At 34.4% G+C, this 6,546-nt stretch overlaps 1 long non-coding RNA gene across 2 annotated transcripts in view; it reads right to left on the bottom strand.

The window, feature by feature from the left end:
* Positions 1–654: 654 nt before the first annotated feature.
* The window catches only part of LOC127512237 (uncharacterized), a 33,969-nt gene continuing 28,077 nt past the window's right edge, over positions 655–6,546 (bottom strand). Inside the window, exon 4 of one of the 2 annotated variants that reach the window (XR_007930160.1) lies at positions 655–1,048. This is a non-coding gene — a long non-coding RNA (uncharacterized LOC127512237). The remainder of the gene's footprint in view (positions 1,049–6,546) is intronic. The other variant, XR_007930161.1, reaches the window with a different exon arrangement.

Genomic DNA, 6,546 nt, shown 5'->3' with positions numbered 1-6,546 from the left:
AATTTCTCAGAACAGAGAGTTTTGATTTCTAAGTATCAAATTATGCATAAGAGTTTTCACACATGATCACTGGGTGTAGGTAATTGGGAAATTACTATGGTATATACAGTAAATGGCAGTGTTTCCCAAATTACAGTTTTTTCTTTTTTTTAAACAATCGCTAGGTCACTTTTTCAAAACGCTTCACACAGTTCTCCTAACCAACTTTCATCTTGGCACAGCAGATAATTTCACATTCCAAATGCACTAAATCTACCAAAACACTTTATTCATGTCTCAAATCAACTCATTCTTCCAGAACTCTAGCAAAGGTTTTCACCCAGCAAACACACTTTGTCAGTCATAAAACACTGACCTAAAAAAAAACAATAACAGGTTGCATTATACAATGTTTTCTTTTGTAAATTTTTTTTTAACAAGAATAACTCTGTTTATAATTCGCTGCAGTTTATGTTACATGAACCATTATTCCGAAGTTTTCCCCTTTGAATGAATGATAATGAAATTGAAAGACTAATGCTTGTGTATGTGTTCAGTGTTATCTAATTGCTTGGATAGTATTTGATTTTTTAGATTCAGAATATATTTCATATTCCTGTAAAAATGCAGCATATTTCTGTCTTATTGTCAGCAGATAGATGAGGAACACATAGGTAAGTGATATAAACAACAGCAGGTTTATTGAACAGAGATGATCCACAACACAGCAGTAATAGCAATCCAGGTAAGCAGGTTGGGAGAGGGAATGTCTTAGTGAAGCTTATCTATGAGTGATACAGTCTTTGTTTCTTTCGTAGGAGATCCAGTTGTTGAAGAGCGAGGAGACAACGGAGAGCAGGAGCTGAGGGGAGCTAGGACAGCCAGAAGTAACAACAGGTAAGTGAAGCGCAGGTAAGTTGATCCGGGAACACAACAAGGTAAGGTAGAGACCAGACAGTGAGTGAACAGGAGGAGTGCAGTTTTATAGAGCTGACGGGTGATCGCTGACAGGTGCAAGGAATCAGTAATCAGGTGATTGTGATCTGGTGAATGTGAATCAATCGTGGTTCTTTATAGGAAAATAAGGGACAGAATAAGGGACACTCAAAATATTTGTATTATACCACACAGTGTATGTCATTTCAGTATCTGCAGTTAAGTATGTGTATAAAAGATGTATAAAAGGTTCTCAGACATAAACACAATTGGGTAATTTCGTGTCAAAATCAACCAAATTTCAGAAACTTTCCCTGCTCAAATTTGTGATTTTTTTTTTTTTCTCTGAAGAAAGACAAACATAAATAAAAAAGAAAGCCAAAATATTAAATGTAATGGATGTATATTTACTGAGTAATCCAATATTTTGTAGAGGGGGGAATTACAATTTTCACCTGAGATTTGGAGTCAGATTACAGGGGGGTAAAATGGCTTTAGAACACATCATTATTTTATTTTTACACAGAGATTTGGTAGGACTGTTAGTTAAATCTGTTGACGTTAGCAATCTTTGTTTCATTATATGCCAACACTTCAAAAATGGCAAAAAGCACTTCTTGTGTTTTTCACCCAAAGTTTGCATTTCTGTAACTCATATTACAGATATCTTAATATCCTTTTAGATTATAATTCTTAACAAACTTTTCTTAATTTTTAAGTCCCAATATGGTTAATTTCCAGAGATAGGGATCTCAATGCGCCTCCATGAGTAAACTGGTACACATTTTCAATGGTCACACATTTTTCTGAAGAACAAATAATGTTGAAACTGGAAATGTACCTCATTTTTTCTATCAGCACAATTGAACATTCCTGTCTGAGTGCCATATAGTATTTTTCCAAAGTTTGTGTGCCTGTAATTCTAAACGTATTAAAGATATCTCAATATCCATCTATATTCACATTCTTAATAAACTTTTCTAGGCCCTATATGGTTCAGTCCCATATAATGTGGCTCCATGTTCAAATTGTTTAATTTGACCCATTTTCTATATATATAGCTACACCAACGGATATTAAGCATCAACCTCTATTCAAAACCATAAACTTATATATATATATATATATATATATATATATATATATATTTAAAAAAAAATGTCAGCAGGATAGGCCTACATAGATGGCATAAAATTTGAAAGCATAATAACTGAACATCTTTAAAAAAAATTTAAACAATGGCACTTAAAAGTTTGAACTAAATGTTGTTGCAACCATGTATGAATAAATAAAAATTCATATTTTTCAATTAAAGAGAAGTAGAGAATTATGGGCTGCTTTTGGTGCTGAGTCCAAGAATAGCCTATAGGCTACAAGTTAGGCTACTTAAATGAGAGTAACATGCTTCTTTCTCTATTTAACAACATTAGCAATAGTGAAAGACGACTTCCCTTTCTGATCACGTCTTCCCTCAGGGAGATTGCTTGTTTTCTTGCGTGGCTGAAATCAAAACGCGAACAGTGAAAGGGATTTCCCATTAGCGCGAGACCCGCTCGCTGTGAAGCCGGTAGAGGAGTCTGCTTGGTCTTAAAGCCTTCCGCGAACGGCCGTTCGCAAATTTGTCTCAAAGGAATGATTAATTCTCAAATTAGAACGCATGCCTGAGAATACGGGACAAACTGCGTTCCGTATGAAAGGCCTATGAAAGGAGGCCTTTCATACGGAACGCTTTTTTGATGCCTTAAATACGGGACCCTAGTGGTGACTGGGTTGGTGACTGAGTTGACTCCTTGACACTTATTCAGTTTTGTAATATGTTATTGTTTTGAACTTAAGTTTACAGTTTTTTTCAGCTGCTTACACACATTTTCAAAACTTTGCCTCTTTTTTTTTCAAAACTTTACACAAATCCAAGAATTGCACACACAAAATGCAAAATACCTCACATCTCTTGCAAAATGAAGCACTGCATTCAAAATATCACAAACAGATCTCAAAAGCAAACATTTATCTTACATTGCACCTTTGCCATAACATTCTATTTTTGGATATATTATATACACAGCTATTCAAAACCTGAAGCTCTTCTTTCATGAGCTCTTATGTACATTTCTGTACACGATTTAAAGTAATTGGCAGAGAGATGTTGAAAAATTAACAGTAAACACGAAAGCAAGATTGAAACCAAACTATTTAATTTTTTACTGTAAGCATTTGTGGTTGTGAATACAGTATTACACCGTACGAAAGAAAAGAAATACATCAATCGTGTAGTTGGACTACTGTGGTTGTGTTTGAAAAAGGAAATCAAGATACTTCCTGTTAGATTTTTGTGTGTTACATAGAGAATTGTGTGTTTTGTTTTGCAAAAAGTGTTTTATGAAGGTCGAAGGCCGAGAATTAGTGTATGGTTTTGCAGATTTGGTGTGTGGTTCTGATGTTGTAGTGTCAGGTTTCAGAAATTTTGTGACAAGTAAAGATTTTGTGGGTAAGCAGTTGAAGCTGAGTTTTGGCGTTTGTTGTGTCGAAGTGAGAAAAGAATGAAGGTAATTTGAAAGATGCAGTCATTGAATGCATTTTGTGCCAAAGCAATGATAAATGATCCACAGTTGAACCCACATAGATTTCTGTTGTGCTCACTATGTGAAGGTTTTTTTTAAAAAGTGACCCAAGTATTGATAAATGGGTCCTAGTGATTGTAAAAAAAACTAAACACAAGAGCTGTTAGTTTTGAGTGATGTGTCTAATGTAGACATGACATTAGATCGGTACATGAGCAAATGGTTTCACTGAGTGGACCTTAAGTACCACTTTTAGTGTGTAAGCAATTTGAAAAAAACTGTAATTAGAAAACAAAAAGTTGAGGGGAACTTTTTGAAAAATTTATTTACATTTAAATTTATGAGAATACATATACACACACACACACACACACACACACACACACACACACACACACACACACTCAAAATGCTGGGTTGTTTCATTTTCATTATTATCATTATCATTATTGGTGTCTACATATATGTATGTGTGTGTGTGTGTGTAGACACCAATAATGATTCTTCACACAAAAAATTCCAGTTCAGTAATTGCCTGTGACGAATTTCAAACCAAACTCTCTGAAAACCTAATGAAAAGCATCACTTCTTGGCAAATTGTTGAAAAGCACTTAGAGTTGAAATCTGTTTGAGCATCAGTCATTTAAAAGGACTCTTAATATGTTTTCTGCAGTGTTTACAAAAACTGCTGGCCTGGGTCTCTGCAATTACGGCTCGCTAAGAGGTTGAGGCTCCCGTAACCCTGCTGTATTCACAAATGCTCTCTGACGTCTTTATGAAAATAAGGAACTGAGTCAGGTGCTGTTAATGATTGCAGTTCACTTTGTTTAGCTGGGTCATCTGATTTGAATTCCGAAAGACCATGACTGTTTTGAAATAAAAAACATGTGTTAGGTTGTAAGATTATAGGATTATAATGTACAGGGTATGTGTACAGGGCCACATGTAATATTTATTAAAATAATAATAATAATAAAAAAAGCAAATTACTGTTTTGTGGATATTAAGAAATATTTGTGGGTGGTAAATTCTCTTAGTATAGTAACTACTGGCAGCTAATTCTGGATCCTGGTTATTAATATCATACTGTATATATCTATATATGTGATGTGATCTGGGAAAACCTGTCGGATGTCGCGATGGAACGTTTTCAGTAAAGTCAAAAAATAGGTCGGATGTCATTTTTTTGCCAAAATTGGGTTTTCATTAAATTATCATTCTATAAAATCTTGTCTATCATCTCTGAAAATATCTTGGCAAAATTTGCCTGTTAAGTGTAGAAAAATAGCGATTTATAGTGGCAAGGCTGTCTTTCTCTAACGTTACTGTTTGAGAACACACCCAGCGGCCATAGCTTTCCCTCTCTTAACACTACAAAGACAGTTCACCTATCAAAATAAACCACATAACATGTAGAATGAAAGTATATTAACGCAAATTTTCTGCCAGTCCTGTATAAACTACGGCACACAAAGATTTTTTTCTTCTTCTAATACAACATTATCGTGAAGCACAAGAGAACAACGGAGCTATGAACACACATGTTCTAATTATGTGTTTATTAGAGGTTGAATTCAAATCAAATACTGCAAAACTGCCCATACTACTTCTAAATAGGATGTCTACTTCATAAAATGTATGAAAATATGGAAATATATGGTTCAGATTACTCAAATAAATGGAGGCACCCTTAAATGGTCAGATATGGAGCTTGGTCATCTAGTGAAAAAGTTTGGTACTGCACCCAAACAAAATCTTACTGAAAGCTCATTTTTTAAATATTTCAACCTAAAATTTGAAATGTTGACATTTTTGGCTTTTATTTTCTTGCAGTTTTAGAGTAAAATATAAACAATTATATTTTTACATTTTCATAAACTTCTATAACTTTTTTTTATTTCACTTTAATAATTTATTTCACTTCTACAATAATCTGACAAATGTCTTCTTTAAAACAAGACCAACCTTAAGTCTATATTCCAAAGCATTCTTGAATTATAACCATTTATGTTTGGATAGTGCATTTTCATGTCTGTGCGAAAAAAGGGGGTGACAGTTATTTAAACCTGTTTTTCTCAAAATTCCTTTCCTGAAAATAAGAGTGATCAGCCGACTTCAGATAACCTTTTGTTACAGACAAAACAGATTTGGAAAGGGCTCGAATCCAGCTTTCATATGGTATTGAAGGTAAAATTTCACCATGTGATGGGTTTTCACAGATCACATCACATATATCCGAGGCAGGTGGTTAGAACGCTACATAGGTTGCCCATAAAAATCCTCTGTAGGTCAAGGTTTTGCAACCCCAGATCTACAATTTACAATTTAATGTGTCAAGGAAACAGGATCCTGCAACAGGTCAGTTAACACAGTACATCAAGGTGGCAAACAACAATGTTCTCACAAGAACATACAAAACTTTAGAGATCAAACTACACTATGGCAACCATTATTACAGTATGTCATCAGCATGACAGCTATGTTGTTTTACAACAATAAACAAAGACTGACAACATAATAGCTCATTTTGACAGGCTAACAGGACACATTTATTTCAGACATCCATAAAACAGCATACTACAGAGCATCTGTGTGGGGGGCTGAAGGAAAATATTCTGTAAGGAGAATTTATAGCTTGACCTCTTGAAACAAAACCATGTGACTTCTAACACACTGTACAGGTCTGTCTGGATGTACATGTTTATCTGGAGGTACAGATTGTGGAGAGCAGTATAAAATTTTTCATTTAAAGTTTAAATGAGTACTTCTTTCCAGTGGACTATGTTTAATAAATAGAATGACAAGATAGAAGAGAAAGGAATAGTATGTAAACACGCAAAATGTAATCAACAGGAAAAATGAGGGGAAACACCTGCAGACATTTCCTAGTAATGAATTACCCGAATGCTGCATACGTTCCATAATATGTACTTTAGTGTGTGTTTTAACAGTAATTCACCTGCTAGATATAAAATATGACCATATCTGATATTGTGAGACGTGTAATATTTTATGCAACGTAATGCAATGGCCGGTGCAGTATAAATATGAAGAACAGTATGTGCTTCTG

The sequence above is a fragment of the Ctenopharyngodon idella genome, chromosome 5 (assembly GCF_019924925.1).
Source record: "Ctenopharyngodon idella isolate HZGC_01 chromosome 5, HZGC01, whole genome shotgun sequence".
NCBI classification, from domain to species: Eukaryota; Metazoa; Chordata; class Actinopteri; order Cypriniformes; family Xenocyprididae; genus Ctenopharyngodon; species Ctenopharyngodon idella.
The sequence above is the reverse complement of the archived record's forward strand: the minus strand, read 5'-3'. Positions and strand labels throughout refer to the sequence as shown.